General features: G+C 30.6%; 2 protein-coding genes across 2 annotated transcripts in view; one reads left to right on the top strand and one right to left on the bottom strand.

The window, feature by feature from the left end:
• LOC147812597 (uncharacterized) overlaps positions 1-19,051 on the top strand; it is a 46,939-nt gene extending 27,888 nt beyond the window's left edge. The window contains exon 7 of the mRNA XM_087161951.1: positions 18,778-19,051. The gene's annotated coding sequence lies outside the window, so the exon portion shown is untranslated. The remainder of the gene's footprint in view (positions 1-18,777) is intronic.
• The window catches only part of LOC147812596 (pre-mRNA 3' end processing protein WDR33-like), a 612,260-nt gene that overhangs the window by 526,579 nt on the left and 60,573 nt on the right, over positions 1-25,108 (bottom strand). The window lies entirely within an intron of this gene.

The following is a 25,108-nucleotide window of genomic DNA, read 5'->3' as shown; positions in this document are numbered from 1 at the left end:
AGGTACGTCTCAATTGATTGTTATCAATTGATTGTTAGGTTTTCTCTTTTGAAATTACATTATGACGCATTCACATACATTATTAATACAAATACATTTTCCATGGCGAGACGATGAGGCAACCACAAGCACTTCCACTGGTTCAAGAGGTCCACGAGGGAAAAATGCACAATATTACCGTGATTACAAAGCACGGAAGCGAGCGGAGCAGGAAAAAGAGTCGTTAAATAGAACTAGTGATCCTTCTACGACTGCTGATTCTTCTACAATTAACGTCGCAAGTTACGAAGTTTAACTTCTTCCGCGCGGAGGGACTCCACGCACTTTTTTTTTTTTTTTTCATTAAAGAAAAAAATTATGAAGCATGATTTCTGCATCCAACGTAATGTTTTTACTTAAACGAAAAGGAAATGAAAATCAATTTATCAACAATTCTATTTGAACACTGATTTTGTTCGATATATTCCTTCAAAGTATATGTAAACGATATTTTTTTTTAATTAAATATTACAAAATGCCACTTTAACTAAAAAAGAATCTAAAGAATATTTAACTGAAAAAAAATTATTATAATTTTTGCACAGTTATTATTTCAATGGATAAAAAATTAAGATAATTTTCAGTTTTTGAACTTTCGCTAATTTAATTCTATAATTCCAAATTAAAGGGAAAATTTGGAAAATAAGCGTAATTTCATCTAATAAAACACGTTATTTAGATCATCAAACGAAAGAGCTTTTCAAAAATATGTCAAATAAGCCACTTCAAAGCTAGAGGAATTTTCGAAAATACTTAGCGAAATTATGTGAGAATAATTTCTTTGAAGTACAGTACAGGACCCGTTATCCGGAATTCAAAAAACCGAAACGAAATGCAATAAATTTTCCCGCCATTTTAAAAAAAAAATTTTTTTTTCCTCATAAAATTTTAGAATTTTTCTTTCTTTTTTGAAAGATGTTTACCTTACAATAATTTTGAAAATAATCATTAGTGTATTATTTCATCATTTTTTCTTCTTTTTAAGATTATTACTAAAAAAATTTTTTTAGTTGGGTTTAACAATAAAAAAAAAACGGCTTTTTGAAGCGATTCAGAAAACCGGAAAAATCAGTTATCCGGAATAGCGATGGTCCCGATCGTTCCGGATAATCGGTTCCCTACTGTAGCAGTATTGTTGAAAAGGGAATATCGAAACATAAGTATTGAGATCTCAAACTTTTGGTAACTTATTAAGTGCTCTTTTGTGTATTCGCAATTTAAAATGAATCCAAATAAAGGCTGTTCAACATTTACTCGATTTGAATGTGAAAACGGAGAAAATTTCTTTTTGTCTTCAGTTTATTGTAAAAAGGAAAATTTGTTATTATTCAGCTTCTGTGACATATTTAGTTAATTATATATAATTATGGTTTTTTTTTTAAAATCAGTTTTTATTAAAGAGCTGTGTCCAATAACATCTCAACTTATTTAATCTTTTATAGGAAACTTCTTAAATATTTATTGTTCTAAACTGCATAGATAAATTTCTGACCTGAGGATTTTGTAAAAGGTTCAAAATTTTTCAAAGTTTGCTTTTAAGCATGTTATTTTTATGAAAGAGATGAAAAATATGAAAGGATGCATAGTTGTATTGATTTCTTATATGACTTAAAGTTATAATATTTATAATTTTTATATCCATTTAACGTTTAAATTGGTTCACTTGTTCAACATATTTAGATTTGCATAACAAACACGGGCAGTGTACTTTATACGATTTCGTATGTTTTAAGTTTATTATGTAAAATTGAAACAAAATATTAAAAAAAAGTGAAGTGTGTTTTGATTTTTCACTTCTTTGATTTATTTTTTTAAGCGAGAACTTAATTTGAAGAATTTATTGGTTATCTTAATTATAAATAAAGAAAAAAAAATTTAAGTCTTTAAAAAATGAAATTAAAAATAAAAATTAAAACTTTAAAACTTCTTTAATTTTATATAAGTAACTAGCCGCCTGAGGCGGCCAGCAGTCCCCCACGCTATGTTTCTTGGGCCCTAGCACTGCTAGTAGAGACACGATCCTCTTCCAATCTTCTTTGACGTTTCTCAGGTGTTTCTCGGACCCTAGCACTGCTAATTGAGACACGAACCTCTTCTAATCTTCTTTGACGTTCCTCAGGTGTTTCTCGGGCCCTAACACTGCTAGTTGAGACACGATCCTCTTCCAATCTTCTTTGACGTTCCTCAGGTGTTTCTCGGACCCTAGCACTGCTAGTTGAGACACGATCCTCTTCCAATCTTCATTGACGTTCCTCAGGTGTTTCTCGGACCCTAGCACTGCTAGTTGAGACACGATCCTCTTCTAATCTACTTTGACGTTTCTCTGATACTTCTTGGGCTCTAGAATTGCTTGTCGAAATTTGGTCATGTTCCATCCTTCTTTGACGTTCCACAGACGTTTCTTGGGCCCTTCTTCTTCCTTGAGAATCTCTTAATATCTTTTTCTTTGACAAAATACAAAGTTTTTTGGAAGGCGGTTCTGCCATGTCAGTAATCGGGTTTTTAAGAAGTCAACGAATACTTTAGAACAACAATTATTATGAAAGCAAATCATGAAACTTTAATATTAAAATCTAAGTGCTTACCTGCAAACTGAAACTTTCTGAAAATAACTTATTACATTTAATAAAAACTGTTAAAATACAGAATAGAAAAACCAAAGAGATCCAAGGTAAGTGTGATCGTTCCTTCAAAAACAATTAAATTCCTATTTTATATATTATATAGCTACAACGCTTAAGAAAAAAAACTAAAATGCTAAATGCATGAAAAGAACACGAAAACGAATTAATTTTTTATGGTATCAATTTCTATATAATGTTTTATGGTATCTATTTCTATATCGCTACAAAAATTATCGTCTTCGCGTAAGAAAAAAAATAGAGCATGGAAAGAAGAAAAACTTATTATAACAATTATGAACAGCGACAAATATTGAGTATTGAGTATAGTTAAGTGCGGCGAGCTCTCTGCTTATCGCTTATAGCTCTGCGTTTCTATGGGTAAGGCTTAATTTAGATTGGGGTTGGGTAGATAGCACAAGGTTGGAGCGAACTGCTAGAATCTGTTAGTTGTTTGGAAGAATTTTAAGAGGGATTGGATTTTGGTCCAGGAGGTAGTGTTTGTTCGTGTCTATATGTCCGCAGTTGGGGCACTTAGGACTTTCTACTCACTTGCACTTATGTAGAATCGCGTTAGTTGGAAGCGTTTTCGTCCGGAGTCTGGCTATTAACACATCTAATTTTCGGGACTTGATAAGTGGGCGGTAATCTTGAGGTTCGTCGAGGTGCGGAAAGAGTTGGAAGTATTTGCGCTCTTTCCATTCTCTGTGTTCTTTATTGAGCTCTTCTTTCAAAAACACTTGACTAAGATCTTGGTGGGATGAAAGGTGCGAAATAAAATCTTGATTAAGTGCCTGTTTAGCGAGTTGGTCAGCTTGTTCGTTTTCTATAATACCAGTATGGGATGGGACCCAGATAAATGAGAGTGACTTCACAATTTGGCTATTTGGTCTAGGAGAAGTAGTGAGATTTTTGGAGATTTTCTAGTGCCTTTGGAGAGGGACTTAAGTATTGAGTGGCTGTCTGTTAGCAAGGTATAATGTTCGTGGCTGGTAACACAATGTTCAAGGGCGAGGAAGATCGCCAATCCTTCTGCGGTAAAGACTGATGTTTGTGACGGAATTCGGCCAGACACCGTATAATCTTTAGAGGACCACGCTGGTTTTGTCCAATTGTTTTGATCCGTCTGTTGCCAGAACAATGCTGTTGGTAAGGTTTCGATAGCGAAACTCTTCAAATAAGGCTCTTATCTGAGGTGGGGCTAGATTCTTTGTTTGGAATGCAAAGTTGTCTAAATGAATGACGACGTTTAAGGGAATTGGAGTAGGGGTATGGTATTTAATAATGTTATTTTGGGACAAATATATCAAAGCGAAGCGTTCTATTTACGTATCGAATATGTTGCCACATTTTTAATACAAAAGTTTAACTTTTCTTCACTTTGATAATTGTAAACTAATGCGAACCTTACAATTAAATTATTAATTCCTTCGTATATTATTGGTTTAAGTTGTCGAAAATTAATATTTCAATTGTAAGGTTCGCATTAGCATACATTTATAAGAGTGGAGAAAAGTATATGCATTTTTTAATAGTTTTTTGAATATGGCTCTTTGAAGACGAAAAAGCATAGATTTTCTTACAAAATGACTGATAACTAAAAAACTAATCAAAATTTTTGAAAAAAAAAAAAAAAAAAAAATACTTCTTCATTATGTCAAAACACAATTATGTGCCGAGTTTCGTGCCTGGACGATGCTTCTGGGGCGATATATTGTGATTACAGACATGCAAACAGACACACACACAACCGCGTTTGTTGTTATGTGTAATAAACGAATAATAAACGCGACTGTGTGTGTGTCTGTTTGTCTGTCTGTGGAGAAAAGTTTAACTTTTGTATTAAAAATGTGGCAACATATTCGATACGTAAATAGAACGCTTCTCTTTGATATATTTGTCGCTGTTCATAATTGTTATAATTAGTTTTTCTTCTTCTTTTCACGCTCTATTTTTTTTCTTAAGCGAAGACGATAATTTTTGTAGCGATATGGAAATAGAAATTGATACCATAAAAAATTATATAGAAATAGAAATTGATACCATGAAAAAATTAATTCGTTTTCGTGTTCTTTTCATGCATTTAGCATTTTAGTTTTTTTTTTTCTTAAGCGTTGTAGTTATATAATATATAAAATAGGAATTTAATTGTTTTTGAAGGAACGATCACACTTACCTTGTATCTCTTTGGTTTTTCTATTTATATTAACAGTTTTTATTAAATGTAATAAGTTATTTTCAGAAAGTTTCAGTTTGCAGATAAGCTCTTAGATTTTAGTATTGAAGTTTCATGATTTGCTTTCATAGTAATTGTTGTTCTAAAGTATTCGTTGACTTCTTGAAAACCCGATTACTGACATGGCAGAACCGCCTTCCAAAAAACTTTGTATTTTGTCAAAGAAAAAGATATTAAGAGATTCTCAAAGAAGAAGAAGGGCCCACGAAACGTATGTGGAACGTCAAAGAAGGATGGAACATGACCGAATTTCGACAAGCAATTCTAGAGCCCAAGAAGTATCAGAGAAACGTCAAAGAAGATTGGAAGAGGATCGTGTCTCAACTAGCAGTGCTAGGGCCCGAGAAACACCTGAGGAACGTCAAAGAAGATTGGAAGAGGATCGTGTCTCAACTAGCAGTGTTAGGGCCCGAGAAACACCTGAGGAACGTCAAAGAAGATTGGAAGAGGATCGTGTCTCAACTAGCAGTGTTAGGGCCCGAGAAACACCTGAGGAACGTCAAAGAAGATTGGAAGAGGATCGTGTCTCAACTAGCAGTGCTAGGGCCCGAGAAACACCTGAGGAACGTCAAAGAAGATTAGAAGAGGATCGTGTCTCTACTAGCAGTGCTAGGGCCCAAGGATATGAAGACATAATTGCAGGACAGGAACACTTTAATTGTCCACTAATCTTCAGATTTCCTGCTATGTTTTAAAAAACTTTATTTACCTTTAGCGTGGCGGACTGCTGGCCGCCTTAGGCGGCTAGTTTAAAATAAAATATTTAAGCTGAGTTGACGTTGGAGACTATTGAACTATTCATTTATAATTAATTGAATTCTATTTTCTGAAATAGTTTTTTTTTTAATGGAGACAATTATATTTTTGTTTTAAAATTATATTGGATATTTTTTTATGTGAGAAGCAATTCTTGCTCTTGCAATTTATGTCCTAAATGTGAACAATGGTGGCTTATGTGCCATAATATATCACTTGCTATACGTCTTAAGGATCTCGTTTAGATATATCAAGGTTTTGGAAATTGAAAAAAAAAATGACTTTTTCAAATTCATAACGCCAATGTCGACTTGAATTTAAGTATTAAAAAATTGAATATTTTAAAAAATTATGAAACCAGAGATGTCAACCTTTGCATTTATCCGCAATCATTACAATTTCTAGTCAAAATCACAGTCTTATGTTTGAGTTCTAAAATTTACGGTCGGCTTTTTTTAGAATTTCCATAATAATCAGTATAAAATACGTTTTTTAAATCATATATCAGTATGAAATCAGTAATAATCAGTTTAATATCAGCATGAAAAAAAGCGATAATCAAATTTTAATTTAAATATTTAATGAAATTGCGATTTCATTTTTAAGAGTTCCTTATTTTGAGGTTCGAAGTGAGATTCTTTTAAGGAACGAGGCTAAATGCTTGTCTACTTCAGAAATGATTTTTTTCTAAGGTTCATAGTTGAAGACACTTGTTATATAATATGAAGGAAACATAGCACTGATTTTCTTGGCATGAGATTTGGGAAACTAGTAATGACAACTAAGTCATTTAATAAAATTTTACTAATACTATTGAAAAAAATTTGTTCTTATTAAGCCAATAATATATTAGCCAATACTATTTTGTTCATTTTTTTTCAGTGGCAGCCCTGTGTTGTAAATATTTTTCTCATTGATAATTTGTATTGTTTACTTAGTTTGTTTATATATTTCATAAAAGATCTGCAGATTAACTTTCTGGTGCAACTTTTCCAAAAAAATGTTTTTCTGATAAATATTGAGCATGAATTAAGTGAATAAAATCGATGTTTTACTTCAAAATCAATATTGTGCATTTTGAGGAATGGTGTAATAGATAATGTTTAGCCATCAATATTAAGTAGACAGTGAATATTAAGGATTCACAGATGTAAAGTTGACCTCTATGCAGAAATGGACATTATACTCATGATTAAGTATGGAGTTAACAATTAAAATTTCGAGGATTTTCAATTCAATGCTAATGTTCAATTGAATTTAAATTTGTTCGATTCATCAAAACCAGCAGGAATGAATCTTTACTTAGAATCTTTTCTATGATAAAAGGATATGAAATGTTTTTTTTTGAAAAAAAGTTGCTCAGAGTTAGTCAACATTACAGTAAGTCTCTTATTCGCCACCCTAATTAGTTGATGGTTTTGAAATTTCTAACAGATAACTGAAAATTTACAAATTATAGTTTAATATTTGGAATAACTACAGGTTAGTTAATGGTCAGGGTGAATTAAATCCACTCTACACCCTGGAAATGTTTGATTTCAGTAATTTTATCTTTACATAATTTTTAGAAGACTATAAATCTCTTCTAGCCCATCTAAGAAAATCTCAATTTTCCCCTCTACTGACTTCTTTATTATTTCTACAGAAGATTTATTTTTCTCGCATGTTAATCCCCGGAGCTGGGAATGAAAGCTAAGACATGCGTTGCAAATTAAAATTATCTTCATATTCTCCACACAAGCCGTTTGGTTTTACCCTCGAAAAGTTTCATATTCCTAGAATTTACATCTTTTCATTATTTTCGTCCCAGAATTCATAGTGTGGATTATTTATTTGCTTGAAATCTCGTTCCCCCTCATTGTGGATTTTACATTTTGTGTAAACTAAAGAAAATATAATTTTACAATGAATAAATAATAAAACTATCAATGTGATATGTAATTTTATTTTATCTCCAATAAAGTAGCTAGCTTCCAAAAACATTTTATTTGAAGAAATTTACTTTAAAATACTGAATTTAAAACCTGGATTTATTCTTTTATAAATTAGAGAGCACATAGTCCTGCTCGCTACCAGCCGTCAATCTCGGAACTACTTACGTAGTCCTTTTCGGCTTGCTTTCTCCTTGTCTTGTTATGTGCCTTAGAATTTACTCTTCCATATTTTGATATCATTACGAAGCTACTACCGATAAAGAAACTAAAAGTCAAGATGCTAGATTGAATAGATATGGGTTCATAAATATGCGTGACTTGACAATTTATCTGAGCCCAAACTAAATTGGTTTTTAAATAAAGTTTATGTTCGAAAGTAAGACTCCGTAGCTGCAAAAGATAATATTTCTATTGCCTATAAATTACAATAATAAAAAATTTAATTTTTTTAAAAGAAATAATCAGTTTTGGCGTATATTAATACATTAACTAATCTTCTCTTATTTAAAGTATATTGAATGTTACGCTCCCTGCTCGCTATCACTAATCAACAGCTTGAGCAATTTTATGTTAAGAAATTTAAAACAAAAATATTATATGCAAGCGTTTAGCAACTGAACATTGAAATTCATCTAAAAAACGGCCTATTTTGATTTCTTGTTCATTTATTTACTCTTTTAATTTAAAGTTAAAATTTCTAAAAGGCTGGGATAGCCTGGTTGGTGAGGATCATATCCAAGAGGATTAAATGTGATTGTATCATTTGTCCAGTTTGCATAAAAAATTAAAAAAGAAAGGACTGAGAAAAAGTTTGGAAAAAAATATATATAAAAAGATTGAGAAAAAGTTTAAAAAAAATAATAATAAAAAAGACTAAAAAAATTTTTTTTTAAAAATTTAAAAATTAAAAAAAAAAAATTTATTGAGAAAACTGAAAAGAAAATTAAAATAATGCAAACTGAATATAATTGTTTTGCTTTTCTAAGTATGTTACCAATTAATTATATTTCATATTACCTGAAAGTTTCAAATTGTTCAGTTGTTTTGTATGTTCAAGTTCAAATGTTTCATGAAAATTGTAATATGTTTGATAGCATCAGCATTTTTTTTACTCTTAATTTAAATGCATTTATTCAAGTTTCTATCAAATACATTTATTCAATTAATTTTTACTCTTATAATATATAAGAAAAAAATTGTTCATAAGTTGTTGGAAAATAAGTAATAAAAAAAACATTTATATAAGAAGAGAGCAATAAGGAATAAGAACATTTTATTTCGTTTTCCATTACTATTAAAGTGTACATTTTTAATTTCCATAAACGTTTAATTTTTTAATAAAAATTATGAATTATTTTATATATCTTCAACTTCAAATATTACTAAATAAACTAGGTAAAATTAAATATTAACCCTTAACTATCAAAAAATATTTTGAGTTTTCTCCAAGTTTTATAGTGAAATTTATTGACACAATTTTTATAGTGAAATTTATTTTTTATTTTATTATTATTGTAATGATAATTTACAATATTAATTACGTAAATTATCATTATTATATCATTAATTAAGCCGACCAGGTGGCCGAGTGGTTAGCGTGTCTGACTGCGGAGCCATCGGCTGCGGGTTCGAATCCTGCTCAGGGCACGGATGTTTCTTTCTCTCTGTGTGTTCTATGTCCTTTCCTCTTTGTGTGAATGTGCGAATGTGACCCGCCCTATAAACGGGTTTGTGGTTGTGTGACGTGGGCGACGCTGCTCAACCGCCGTGGCATCGCCACAGGTGCCCACTGGGTAACCAGAAGAGAGTAGCAGTTCTGGCACTTCTGTGGCCAATGGGACAACCACCTAGTGCCCGCCATTAAAAAAAAAAATCATTAATTAATAATAAGAAGGAGAAGTTATAAAATGATTTTTACTACCATATTAAGGACATTGGGCCGATATCACATGCCGCTTATAGTGCGGCATTGGTCCGTTAAGGGTTAATCCATTTAACGTCTAAAATTTATTCATTTAATATTTTATTCATTTTATATCTACTGATCAAAATATTAAATACAAATTTTTATAATTTTTTTGTTGCTGAATTATGAGTTTCCAATTTGTCATTTTGAATCACTAAAACTTGTACTGAAATATATTTCAACACATAAAGTTTAGGTACGTGAATGCTAAAAAAATGTTTATGAATCGCATACTATCTATAAATAAAAAAATTTATACAAATTATTAAAATTTTTGAATTGACTCTACTTATGAATTAAATTTTTGTTTGTGAAAGCAAAAATTGATCAGGAGTAGTTCTCATGGCTAAGATAATAATAGCCGATCCAATAACGCAAGTCAGTTCTGTTGAAGAAAATACTTATGTGGCAATTTCTTTTTGGAATAAAAGCGTCGTGAATCTTTAACACAGGATTTTTAAGAGTTTTAAATTTTTCTTCTCATTTTTTCTAATTCAAATACTGCTTTTTGAGCTATTATATAACCTTCTAAGGATAGATAACCTTTTAATTTAAGTAAATGGAGAAAACAATTTGGAAACAATTTTTTTTTTACATAAGGCAAATAATTACGAAGTGTGATTTATGCATTCAAAGTAAGCATCCAAACTTTTACTAAGGTTAAAAGAAATCAATTCAGTATCGAAGGTCAATTTTTTCAAAGTAAATAAAGGCTATATTTCTGCTAAATGAAATATTAATAAATATTGTAACTAGCAAATGAATCTAATTTGTGGAATATTTCTATGAATAAAAACTTTCAGTTTCTGAACTTTCACTAATATAATTCCAAATATAAGTCAAATTAGCATAACTTATATAATAAAACAAATAGTTAAAATCATCACACGGAGAGAGATTTTCAACTGTGAGTCGAATAAGCCACTTAAAAGTTAACATTTTATGCAGAGTAAAAAAAAATATTTTGGAACATATTAGTAAAAAAATATTTAAATATTAAGATCCCTATCTTTTGTGTTCTAATCCTTTTCAACGCGTTGTCCACATTTAAGAGAATGTTGAGCTTCATTTTGGAAATCAAAGAAAACTTCTTTTTTTTCGATTTCACATAAAAAAAAATAAACGAATCAATATTTCTTCTAGATCTGTGTATCAAACCCAATGATGTTAATCTTAGATTATTTAATCATTTATACTGGGTGTCTGCGCTCCTGGAAAGTCAGGAAAAATCACGGAAAGTTATGAATTTCGGTATAGAACAAAATTTGTCATGATTTTAACTTTTTTTTTTTTTTTTAAATCATGCAAAGTCGAATTTTGATCGCCGAAAAATCTAATTTTTAAAATGGAATTTACCCCCCCCCCAATTTCATAGTGTTCCGAATTTGTAACAAAATCCCCCCTCATAGTCATATTTTATTAAAATGTTTTTATCCTGTTCTTTAAAAATTATGGTCAGATGCACTTTTCAAAATCTTATCTTAAAATAATGCTGATCCCATTTAAAACTATGATATTTATGACCACTTATTTTTAATAATGCTGCATTACAGCCTAATTACTTAATTAAAGTCAACCACAGATTGGGAAAATTTTTGAGATTTAATTATGAAATTAATGCTAAGGCCTCTGGGCCTAATTTGTAACTCCTAATAAACATTGAAATGTTATCAAATTTTGGACAAAAAAAATAATACTCCGTGAGAAAATGATTTTAGTTACGGTGGATACTATTAAAAAACCGGGGTTTAACGTGAAAAAAGTAAACAGGATCAATTTACTAGTAGAGATCTTATTCATATTTTTCTATCACCCAATTACAATTAAGAATCCATTTATAAAATTTAAAGAAAACCTTGTTTTATGGATATTAATGTTGAACATTATGGGGAGCAACTCAACGGTTGCACAACGTTACAACTGCCAAATATTTAGCCGTTCGGCCAAAAATTATTGGATGCTATGTTTATGTGACAGATTTTCATTAACAGATTCTGATTTCATAAGCGGATTCTAGGCCGGGATAGCCTGGTTGGTAGGGCACTGGGCCCATGTCTAAGAGTTCGTGGGTTCATCCCCGCCGGCCGAAGAATCCCCGTGTAGTAAATGGTGGCTGATGCACGTAAATCTGTCGAGTCACAAAGTCCTCCATGTTTCCATTAAAAAAAATCAAAACCTCTGGGGGTACTGGATTGGAGATCGATCGTTCTCTGATTCAGGTCAAAATTACGATCTATGGATGTATGAATGGGTCCACTCTATAAACGGGTGTGACGTTTGGATGTTGCAGAAGTCGAATTCTAGACCATAAATGGCTCCACTTTTCAAATGTGGAAGTACAACATGAAGATTCAAATTTATTGAGTCTGTAAAAAAATTATTTTTAGGACCTAGCGTAGACGCAGCGGTTTCTAATATTAGTCAGCTATGGAATCCTAAATGATTGATTGAGCTTCTTGTGGCATTTTTTTTATTATTTTTTTTTTCCTCAAAAGTTTTGGTTTCAGAGTATAATAAAAAAAAAAAAAATTCTTTATCTGCGAATATACTAACCGAAAAAAACACTATGAATTATTTTCAAAATATTTAATATAATGAACATTTGAATTGTTAATTTGTGCTGCAAACAAATAATTAAAATCATAAATTAAAGTGTATAATGGAAAATGGTTGAAACAGAAATCTGGTAAAACGTCTTGGCGTTAGCGTCCATACATTATCATTTGAGTTATAAATTATTGAAAATTAAGCATTATTATTATCTTAAATTGATACCAAGTTTGACCAAGTAAGGGTTTTAAGGTGCAGCATTCGTATTCTTATAAAAGCTGGCTCTTATCTGAGAGAAAATGGTCAGTAAAGTTTACAATTAAGTGCATAAAATGTTCCTTATTGCAAGCACATATTCGATAAGCTTTCATAAAATTTGAGAAGCATAAAAAATTATGTGACAAACATTATTATCGAAACAATAAAAAATAAGAATTCTCTTGAAATAAATTCTAATTTTGTTTTTCTTTCATTTTAAAGCAACATCTGGCAGATTGCCAAAGTAATCTTGTAACAAAGTAATTAAGATTATTAATCTGCAAGTTAATAATCTTTAAATTCTTGGTCTCCTATTCATTTTAGGTTGCCAGACTATCATCTTTATCATTAAATGTAATTTGGCGCGTTTTGTGTTTATTCAAATGCAACTTTAATCTTTAGGTTTTAAGTTGTTGCCAAGGTTTTCTTCTTGAATTTGATCCATTAACATAATAGTTACCACGCTTATGAAAGAAAGACGCTCCCTTCTTGTTTTATACTTCAACTTTACGATTTAATATCAATAAAAGATAAAATTTTCATAAAACAAAACGAACAATTCTTTTTACAACACTTATACGTAGAATATTCTTCGAGAATCCTTTATATTTTTCTGTTGTGGTCATAATTCTTGACCTCAAAAACTCCATAAAGAAATTATTTTTTTACTTTTTTTTTCTTTTTCCAAATTTAACTTTCTTTTCAAATTCGAAATTTTTCCATTGTTAATTTTTACTCCAATTTTTTTTATCGATTTTTAATGCATGCAGGGAAAAAAATTGTAAATAAGATAATTTTGTTGTCTTACATTAGAATTGTTCATTAAATACTTCACTTAGGCCGGAGGATAGCCTGGTCGGTAGGGCGATGGGGCCTTGTCCGAGAGTTCGAACCCCGCCGGTCTAAGATTCCCAGTGTTGTAAATGGTGACTGATGCATGTTAAATCTGTCGAGTCACAAAGTCCTCCATGTTCCCATAACAAATCAAAACCTCTGGGGGTACTGAATTGGAGATTGATCGTTCTCTGGTTCAGGTCAAAATTACGATCTGTGAATGATTGAATGTATGTATGGTTCCGTCCTATGAACGTATTGTGTGTGGCTGATTTCTTGGCCATGGATGGCTCCACTACAAAACAAGGTGAGTCGCTTGGTTTCACCAATCAGGGTTGCTGATATTTCAAGTGGCATTCGAAACAACCATAACAGCAGTTTTTAAAAGCAACGTGAAAGAAAATAGAATTAAAAACTTTGCAAGCCCAGAATAAAAAGTTAAAATCGAAAGGCATGGAATTTAAATTCGAAAAGAATTAAAATTGTCATATTCAACTTGAAATTAAATTAAATTTTAAGAAACGTACATGTTTACAAACTCGAAGCGTGGAGATTTAAATTAAATCTAATTTAGCAAACAAATACAGTAAAACCCCGGTTATCCGAGTCTCCGCTTTAACCGAGCTGTCAAATATCTCTACGATTTTTTTTTTGTTTTTGCTTCTACATTTTCTATTTTTTTTTAAACTACCGAAAAAAATTCTGAACTTGATCTCACAAACACTCAGGAAAACAAAATCCATCAGCACTACTCAGCTTACTTTGCATTGTATCACGCACCGCTCCACCCCTCCCCTTCTTTTGAAATATTCAAGTATCTATTTTCTTCATCTATTTTCTTCTCCGTTCTCGACAGCTCGTTTCCTTCTAAAAATTCAAGCTTTGTACCGCTGTGACGTCACAGGCGAAAATCGGAGACCCTAATAGTTTTCTAGGTCCCCAATACTTTGAGAACTCTTGCGTGGACCCCCAAATCGGAGCAAGTTGTCCATTTCTTCTCCTGTATCACAAAGTGAACAAAAAGGCTTAGTTTAAAAGCTGTACGATGCAGCTAATCAGAAAAACAATACTTAATTTTAATAATTGATTTTTTTTATAATCTTTTTGTGACTAAAATTTTATCTGCTTGTAAAATTATTTTATCTATAATATATTCCCCTTAAATATTATCAGTTAATATTGTTTATATTTTGTATTTTATAATCGGAACGAATTCGTAGGTACATGGATGACATGGCTGAAGAAAAAATTAAAAAAAAAAAGTCTAAAGAAAGGTTCCCTCCCTGAGGAAATTCTCGCAGCGGCAAATCTCCGATTTTCGCCTGTGACGTCACAGCGGTACAAAGCTTGAATTTTTAGTTCGAGAACGGAGCTGTCGGTGTAACTAAAATTTGAGCATTCTTTTTTGTAACATGTTACAAGGCATTCGTTGTTTTCTATTATGATTTTCCTCAGTTTTTTGAAGTGAATTACAAAAATTTAAAATTATTAACGAAATTCCAGTTTGTGTGATAGCAACTTGCAACAATTCTGATAAAAACACTAAAGGAAAATTTTTCACGTGTTCCCTAAAGCAAATGAATAACTAGTATATAAGAAATGGCTACAACGTTGCAAACGAAATGACCCACTTAATGTAAAATATGCAGCAAGCATTTCTTGAAGGAAGATTATGAAGATGATATGAGAAATCGTTTGCTTCTATTGCCGATTAGAATGATTTTAAAATATACTGCAATACCGAGAGTAAATTTGCCATTTTCATCTTCCCTACAAGAAAGATTGAATAAACGCAAAGTGTTGGTTCGCGCATTTGACAAATTAAAAACTCTAAGCTCAAAAGAAAGCAATTTAAATACTATGAATGAAAATTTTTTAAGTACAAAAAATTGTGATAAATGCTTTAAATTAGAAACAGAATTTAAATTACAGTAAGAGAGAATTGAAACTTTAGAAAAGGACTTGAAAAATGAAAATAATGAGGAAAATAAAAGTCAAAGGAAATAAAAACTCAAATGAAAAGTATTAATAATTAAATTTCTTCTAATTTCATAACATAGTGTTTAATGTAGTTATTCTAAATATTTGATTTTTTTAATTAAATTCTTTTAAATTTAAATATCTATAAACAATTGTAAAATTTCTAATATTATTATGAACTAAAATTATTATTTTGTTTCAGTAATTGGCGTTTAAGGTTGTTGTTTCCTAATGATAATAAACAAAATGCCATTAACAGCATATTTTAAAATCAGGATTCTAAATTTAACCCAACTTTACAAATTATTGTTATCGAACAATATGTAGCTAAAAAAGTGTCGATATATGCTTAAATTTTTTTAATAATAAGAGTTAAAACTGAAAATTTTAAAATGAAGCATTTATAGCGTCATTTACGACAACGGGTAAAATATTTTTTATTACTTTAAAATGTTTTTTTATTTTAATATTATGGTCAAGAGAAAATATTTTGAACGGAAATAGTGCAAAGTTTGAGACCCGCGGTGGACTGATCGTTAAGCCACGGTTCCCAGCAGATCACCGAAGTCAAGCATCACTGACTGAGGTCAGTGTGCGGGTGGGTGACCACTTGGATCAGCCTGCGTAGGCACCGAGGGTGTGCGGTATGGGTCCTCGTTAAACTGTTCTACCTTAAAGTGCTCGACTTCGCATGCAGGTGATCGGGCTACCGAAGCGGGGGTGCCATCCCCTCTGCAGAGGATCAAAATTGTGATGGCATGTCTTCGGATCATCCTCGGGGATGTTTCCCAGACCGTCGCCAATAGCCCATTGCGCAGCTCTAGTGCAACGTAAATAAACAACAACAACAGTGCAAAGTTTGAAAGCTAATATCAAGAAAAAGTCGAACTTATTTTTACAGATAGTTTTCCTTGTATCTTTGCTTGCGATCTCCGAGATCTGTGTGACGTCATGAAGAGGGAATGCCTGAACAAGTTTCAAAACGAAAATCAAATATTGATCAATAGAGCTGTATGTTATCACTATATAAAAACGAAAATCAAATATTGATCAATAGAGCTGTATGTTATCACTATATAAATGGCATTTAGAAGAACCCTATTATTAATAAAATTTCTTCAAAAGTTTAAAAGGAAAAAAATTGGAGACAATCTATGATTGTTTAACTTGTGGGAGGAAAAATAATTCAAGGTTTCCATTGGATGAGAGTACTAAAGTGTCCAGAAGTGAAATTTATTGCTATTAAATTATGACCAAATAATTTTTTTGAGAAATAAATAAAAGTAACTAAAACATTCTTAATCGTTTTTTCAAAAGAAAAAACTGCCCTTAAAGTATCGGAACGATATCTTAAGGTAGAACGATAAATAAGTGCAGCCCACGGACTATAAGTTTTTTTTTTTTTTTTCAAAAAAAGTTTTGACAAAATTTTAAAATGGGTCATATATTGCCTCGTGTCTTTTCAATTTTAAAAAGCCAAGTTGTTCAAAACTTGCCAAACCAAACTAAATTCAAATTTATGATCTATCATAAATTCTCACTTGCAATAATAGTAAACGAATCATTCTTATCTTACTTTAACTTCCAATGATATTCTTTCTTGCCTGTACATAAAATACTCAAGTACTATACTCAATATACTATGACAGATACTCAAGTATTATAAGCATGGGCGGAATTGTAAGTGTAAAACTTAGAACTAATAATATGTTTACCAATGTAACACTTTACAAAACTATCCTAGTTGCCCCAGTGCAAGTTATTGTATACTGAAATTTACAAGGTTTGTTGATTTACTTTTCTACAAGGATAAAACTTTATATGCATTTTTTTTATGTAAATCTAAATTTAATTAATTTTAAGACAAGGAAACATACGTATAGTTTAGAAAAAAATGCCTCTCCTTATTATTTAGTTTTGAAAAAAAAAATTAAAACATTGAATACGTAGGTCTAGTCACTATGTTACCCAAACTCTTACCACTAAGAACTGTAAAATAAAGAGATTTTAGTTTTGTCCTTTAGCTGCCACTCCCTTCAAAAATATCTATAATTTTGAAAGGCAGTGAAACTTGTTACAATATATGTGACAAATTTCAAAATTATAGGTTGATATTTATGAATAATACTGGCAATTGTATATGGCTATGAATGAGGTTTGTTCATTCATATTTCTGGGGGGGGGGGGATCCTTTCAATTAGGTCCGTTACTCACCTTCGAATTTACACAATAATAAAATTTAGTATGGTATATATAAATGTTTTTTCATTGTAAGTGGTTAAATTTCAAAATTATAGGTAAGTATTGCATTTCTTTTCCTTTCCACCCGACGTGGACACATATCTAGGTTTACGAAAGGTCTGGTCTGGCTACCAGTCCAGATCACCACAACCCTTATGTACAACCTTCACTTTTATATTTAAACACAGATGTTTCCATGCCAATGTACTCAAAATAATAAGAGTGCCTCTGGGTAAGTATTGCTGTAAATACTTTTATTTATGACCACATAATATAGAAGCAACAACTACATATTATACAGGGTTAAATTTTAAACATACTTTCATCAAAGCAACATTGCCCGTAGAGAGAGAGCTGCATATTATCGATCCACATATTTTATAGAATCCAACATTATTTCAGCGACTTATTGTATGAAGAAATTAATATGTGGATAACATATTGTACAAGAAACCGTATTAAATCTTGCCGAAAACGTTTCATATCAAAGTTTCACAATAGATCTCAGCACTAATAATATTAAAAGAAATTTTGATACTATTATAAAAAATACTCGTGACTTGAAAAAAAACGTAGAAAATAATTATTACTAGTGGGCTGCGCCCCCTGCTCGCTGACGCTCGCCAACCCCCGAAAATTGCTACGCAATCTTATATGGTTTGCTTCGCAAACCAAGCTCGCTACTAACTTAGGTACATTGCAAATGCACAAAATTCTAAGAATTCAAAACAATCATTCAAATCCATATAACACCTTTTTTTTAAAAAAAAATTACATCTTTTTAGTAAATACTAAGTCATTAAAACAAATTTGAATTCAAATAAATGAAATGTAATTTGTTAAACCTATTAGAAATGTGCTATAGTTTAAAATCTTAAGATAAAATTTCTAAAACTGATATCTCTTTAAAAAGGTTAAACTTTTGGCTATAAATAAGTCTATTAAAAATTTAAAGTAAGTGAATTGCAATGGAAAAACCTGCATAAACAAATAAATTCTAGTAAAACAAATTCGTGATATAAATCGAAAATCGTCAAATAAATTCGTGAAAAAAAGCGCTTTCAACAAAATACTAAAATAGAGATCTATCGACTAAGACTTCTGCCTAGCTTATGCTCTCTCTGGTTATTTCAGTTTCCGTTTTTAAAAGCGTTATATGTTGAGCCATCTCAGCTAAATTTGACATGTGACATTTTTAGCGGCAATCATGGGTCGATTTTCTAGCGTTGCCATTCGGGGAGTTGTAATGACGCTTTTTTTTGTCGCCGTGTAAGAGAAATATATATATAGATAGCCTATTCTATTGAACAACATGTAAATGCAATTACATTAAAACCTCATATTAAACTGAATTTTTTATAGGGCAACATCTATTAACATACAGAAGAGTTGCCAAAATTGTGCCTCTCCTAAATCGTACCACCACCAATTTCTGAAGAAGCAATGAATAGAGAACGATTTAGAGGATAAATTCTGATTCACATGAAGATTTATGCAAACGATTTAAGTCATTACGTACTGGCGTTAAATTTTTATAAAGTTAATCGGTTTTGTAAGTTTTTGATAAAGTAAAAATATAATAATGTACTTATTAGTTATTACATCATATAATTGTTAATAAACTTATTTTTTCATATTCTATTGGTTTCTTTAGTAATTAAAAGTTGTTTGAAGTTAGGAACGACACTTTGTTTAAAATATCACGTAGTTGCCTAAATCATGTATTAGGTACTGCAATCCTACATCGTACCACTATTATTTAAGAGCATCGTATTGCCTTTAACTATTGAACAGATCAAGTTTAAAGATATTTAAGCTGTTTTTCACCAAAACTACCCAAAAGTGGAGGAAAACTAATTCTGAACCGAATTTTACCCATTGAAGAATTTCTTATCTCCTAGGTAAAGATTTAAAAAAAAAAAAAGACTGCAACAATTAAGAACAATACTGATGACTTTTAATGCATTTAATTAAACTGACTTTTTCACAATAAATACTTTAAATGAAACGAGAACAAATCAGAAAGAAATTATTTTATTTCAGTTATTTAAATGAGATTTAATATCCTTATAATGAGATTTAATTTCCCTAATTCAAGGATAATCCTCAGGGATGTTTCCCAGACTGTCGCCAATTGCCCATTATGCAGGTGACATAAATGAAAGTACCATCACCATATTAGAAAGAATATAAAAATTATTTTACAAAAAAAAAAAAAAAAAAAAACATTTTCGTGATGAGCATTAATTACTAGTTAGCTATGCGATTTCTCTTTGAATATATCATATCTTACTTTTACACTTATTAAAATGCTTAAAACATATTCAACGAAAACTTAGTTAGCGAGATTACGCGGGTAAATATATCCAACCACTCAGATTCTCTTTCGCATCTCCTAATTCAATCATACGAATTTCTCGCACGTCATTTATACTCCAATCGACTGCCCGAGAAAAATGTGTGAATGTTAAAGAACTATATGTAAAATGAACTTCTAACGCATGGGCCAAACGCATTTACGTGCTACCGCATATATAATCACATGCATGAGCATGCCTTGCAATAGCACATAAGCGTCACGTGCATTGAGGATGCTCATTTCGACATAAATGTAATCAAAGTGCAAATTTAGACAAAAATGTGAATTAAAAAAAAAATCTTAAATAAATCAGATTCACGTATGCGGAAAAAGTTCAACTTATATGTAGATTTTAAAGTTTAGTACGCATATAACTGAATTTAAAAGGGCTCATATGGAGAGCAATTTATTGTTCTTTTAAATTCTCTTAGAGTGAGATTTATACTTATTATAAAATGAAAGAATTCATAAACATACATTATTTAATAATAGTTCAAAGAAATACTACACTATGATCAAATATCAGAGTGAAAATATCCCTAAAACAGAAAAAAGCTGAGAAAAAAAATTTTTTTTTTTAAATATTTTGTTTTTATTTTCTATATTCTTAGGCCAGATGTCTCAAAAATACCTGATAATGCATATATGATATGAGAAATATTAAAAATTCTAAAAAAAAAACTGGTATTTAATGTAAGTTATTGCCTATTTGGGTAAAAGGAATTGCTCTTCTACAGCTGGTAATTATTATTAATCATTTGACGGTCATTTTAACGATTTTTTTATATTCTTTTGGTTCTCAAGAGAACTTTGGAATTAATATCAAGTCATTAGATAGGTGTGAAAATTTCTAAAAATATATACATACGCTGAAAAATATGTAATAAGCATCCTTAAAAAAATTCTTTATCTTGTCCACGTCACATTATTAGCACAGGTGTCGCTAAAATCGATAGTGACGCAAATATGATGTGAGAAGGGTCGGAAAAATTCTTTATCACCTTCTTAAGTACACTATAGTCTATTTCAGTAATAGACATTGCTGTCCTTTGCTTTCTAATTAATATTAGAAACTGCATCTGAGGGGATCATTTGGCGGACACTTGAATGATTTTTGATATTTTTTTGGTTCACGCGAGAACTTTGTTATTGATTTTAAGTTATTGCACAGGTGTCAAAATTTCTAAATATATATATATATATATATATATGCTGGAAAATATTTATTAACCATCTTTAAAAAATTTTATCTTGTCAGTGTCACCCTAGATTATTAGAACAGGTGTCGCTAAAATCGATAGTGACGCATATATGATATGAGAAGGGTGGGAAAAATTCTTTATCACCTTCTTTTTAAGTACACTATAGTCTATCTCAGTTATAGAAATTGCTGTCCTTTGCTTTCTAATTAATATTAAAAACTGCATCGGAGGGGATCATTTGGTGTACACTTAAATGATTTTTGATATTTTTTATGTTCACGCGAGAACTTTGTTATTAATTTTAAGTTATTGCACAGGTGTCACAATTTCTGAAAATATATATATATATATGCTGTTAAATATTTATTAAACATATTCAGAAAATTTTTTATCTTACCAGTGTCACCATAGATTATTAGAACAGGTGTCGCTAAAATCGATAGTGACGCATATATGATAAGAGTAGGATTGGGAAATTCTTTTTGGAATACTTTTAAAGCACACTACTGTCTTTTTCCGTTATTGGCATTGCTGTCCTTTGCTTTCTAATTAATATTAAAAACTGCATCTGAGGGAATCGTTTTGCGGACTCTTAAACGATTTTTAATATTTTTTTGGTTCACGCGAGAACTTTGTTATTAATTTTAAGTTATTGCACAGGTGTCAATATTTCTAAAAATATATATATATACTGGAAAATACTTATTAAACATCTTTAAAAAAAAATTATCTTGTCAGTGTCACCCTAGATTATTAGCACAAGTGCCGCTAAAATCGATAGTGACGCAAATATGATATGAGAAGGGTCGGAAATTTTTTTTCTTGTCTGCTTTTTAAATGAACTATTGTCTATTGCAGTTAGAGACATTATTCTCCTTTGCTAACTAATTAATATTAGAAACTGCATCTGAGGGGATCATTTGGCGGACACTTGAATGATTTTTGATATTTTTTTGGCTCACGTGAGAACTTTGTTATTAATTTTAAGTTATTGCACAGGTGTCAAAATTTCTAAATATATATGTATATATGCTGGAAAATATTTATTAAGCATCTTTAAAAAATTTTATCTTGTCAGTGTCACCCTAGATTATTAGAACAGGTGTCGCTAAAATCGATAGTGACGCATATATGATATGAGAAGGGTGGGAAAAATTCTTTATCACCTTCTTTTTAAGTACACTATAGTCTATCTCAGTTATAGAAATTGCTGTCCTTTGCTTTCTAATTAATATTAAAAACTGCATCGGAGGGGATCATTTGGTCATTTGAACTCAAAAATTATAAAAAATTACTAAAGTGTCCACCAAATTATCCCCTTATAACCGGCTATTAATAATAATTTGAATGCAATGGAGAGGAATGCCCCCAGTCGAAATAGAGGATAGTATACTTTAAATGTATACTATACAGAAATTGTTTTCATCCTCATATCGTATTTTAGACCATAATCGATCCTAGCGACAGCTGTGCTAATTATTGTAAATCGAGTGACATATATAGAATGAAATATTTTAAAAAATTGCTTTATACAGATTTCTCAGCATATGTATATATTTTTCGAAATTTTGACACCTCTCCTTTGATCTGGTATTAGCATCAAAGTTGTAATTTGAACCCAAAAATTATAAAAAATTACTAAAGTGTCCACCAACTTATCCCCTTATAACCGGCTATTAATAATAATTTGAATGCAATGGAGAGGAATTGCCCCAGTCAGAGGCGTATCTATGGAAAGAAGCGCCTATGGCAAATCTCGCACTTTAGCCCTTCCTAAAATATTTATAATCTCTTAAATAAAAGCATTGTTTGAAGTATTTAAGCCTTTTTGGCAATATTGCAAAAAGAGCCGTGGTGGCTCAGGGGATAGAGCATTCGCCTTCCAACGAGGTGAGCCGGGTTCGATTCCCTGCAATGATTGCTCGACACGATTTCCGTATCCGGCTTGCACCTAACACAGTGCTGACGTAAAATATCCTCCTTGACGGATTATTGGTTACCCTTGCCGTCAGACTAAGCGCGGGAAGCTCTCGTGATCCTCCTCTCCAAATACGGATTAGTTCAATCAAAAAATTTCTCCAAAATGCTCGATACAGGAGTTCCCTTGTCTTCTGAATTGGGTTCAAAATTACAAGGCTGCGAAGTTGAACATTAGCAGTTGCAAATTCAAACAATTCGATCGGCTGTTCAACAACGGTTATAAAATGTTCGAAAAAGATTGCATTGCATTTTTTTTAATAGATTAATAAATAAATAAAAATTAACTATAACAATAAAATTATCTCTTTTTAATTGTAATGCATTTACGTGTGTTCGAAATTAGCATTAGTTAGGAATAAAGAAAGTCTCCTTTATCATATTTAAAGAAGATTCTCTTGAGTTTCTTCAACTGTCAATAAAAATTCTAACAATTTGTTTAATTAAGCAACAAATATAATTAGGTAACAAAAATACTCACACGCAACAAATGTCTCTGGGTTAAAGAAGAACTGTAACATAACAGGATTATTACCCATTATTTCCAAAATTTAAACTGAATGAAATTGATTGTTTTTAAACATAATCATGCTTTGCTAATACCAAAACAATAAAATCATCGCGATATAATAAATTCATTAAAGATCACAGGGTAAATAATTGCGATTTGTTATGACAATTACAAATAAAATAGCTACAATCAAATTTTATAATTTGGTTAGTTTTTTATTTACACAAAACCGATGCTCATATAATTAAGTTGTACAAACATTATGTAATAACCGATAATAAGAAAGATTATAAATATAATTAAATACAGAACTCTAGACAAAATAGCGACAATAATACATTCTTTAATGAGAAATAAATTAGAGGAAGTTGTCGTCTTAGTTTAAGAATATCTAGAAATAATTAAAAAAAAAAAAAGGCAAAAAGTTAAGAAATAGACCAAAAAAAATCAAATTATGAAAACTTCTCTTCGCATCAAAATGGAACAAATTAGAGAAAAAGCAGAAAAAAAATTAAACAGATTTGAATTATAAGTTTTTAGGCGTTCAGTGCACAAAAAAATAAAATAAATAAACGGACTACCCTGATAACTTTTGATATAATAATCAGATCTTCACGCTCTTCTCATGTCAATGGCTCAAGGAGGTGACTTAAAATATGCTAATTAATAAATGCAGGGAGGGACAATATTTCAAGTTTCGAAATCAGACACAAAAACGTACTTTTTCTGAATAAACATGCCATTTTTTCTACTGATTTGGATTTCTGTACCCCTAAGTATTGGGGGTAGCCGCAATATGAGAAGTAACTCGAGAGCTTTCCAATAGAATTTAAAAAAATTTCCCAGAATTATAAAGGTCGTTTGTTAAAAAAAACTTTTCGTAAATATTTATTATTTTATTTATAATCGTAAAAAAATTAAATTGAAAGGTATAAATTTTTTACATCGTTTTAAAAAAAGGTAATTTAACAAGGAAAAATACTGTAGTGTTTTAAAAACAGTATAACAATTTTTTTCAAGTAATATAATGTGTAGTGATATAAATATAATGTAAGTGATATGTATTGTAAAAGACTTATAAAATTTTAAAAAAAGTAATTATTTAATCTCTTTTTTTTTTTTTTTTTTTTTTTTTTTTTTAAAGGAAGAAATTTATAATCTGAAATAAAATAAAAAATATAGGGGAAAGTATAATGCATTAGTTTAAATATTTAGGAAATGATTACTTACAATCAAAGAAAATCCTTGTAGTACACGTTGTGCACTTAAATCAATGAATCAACTATAAAAGCCCAGAAGCTGCATCAAAATAGATTATAAAAATCTAAAGACTTCAAATATTTGATTTTCTTGTCTTAAATTTTGAAACATTAACTAAAACGAGCAGAATTTCTTGTATGAGCGCCTAACTACTTATAACGCCTGTCCTTTATTTTTCAAAATAGTGGGGTGTATTCATTATTAAATCGTTTCATTGGTTTAAATTATTTGTTGAGCGAGGAAGAGGAACCTCCTATTTTCAGTATTTCACACTTTAGTGGAGGTGAGTCCCACCATGGGTGGCAAAAATCTCCTGTTGTGGAAGGATTTACGCTAATTTATAGAAGGGGCTCTATTTGAAATCTATTCAGCAGATTCCGAAAA

The sequence above is a fragment of the Parasteatoda tepidariorum genome, chromosome 4, assembly GCF_982258835.1.
Source record: "Parasteatoda tepidariorum strain Cologne lab strain chromosome 4, Ptep-v5.0, whole genome shotgun sequence".
NCBI classification, from domain to species: domain Eukaryota; kingdom Metazoa; phylum Arthropoda; class Arachnida; order Araneae; family Theridiidae; genus Parasteatoda; species Parasteatoda tepidariorum.
Note: the sequence above shows the minus strand (reverse complement) of the source record. Positions and strands in the feature narration are given on the sequence as shown.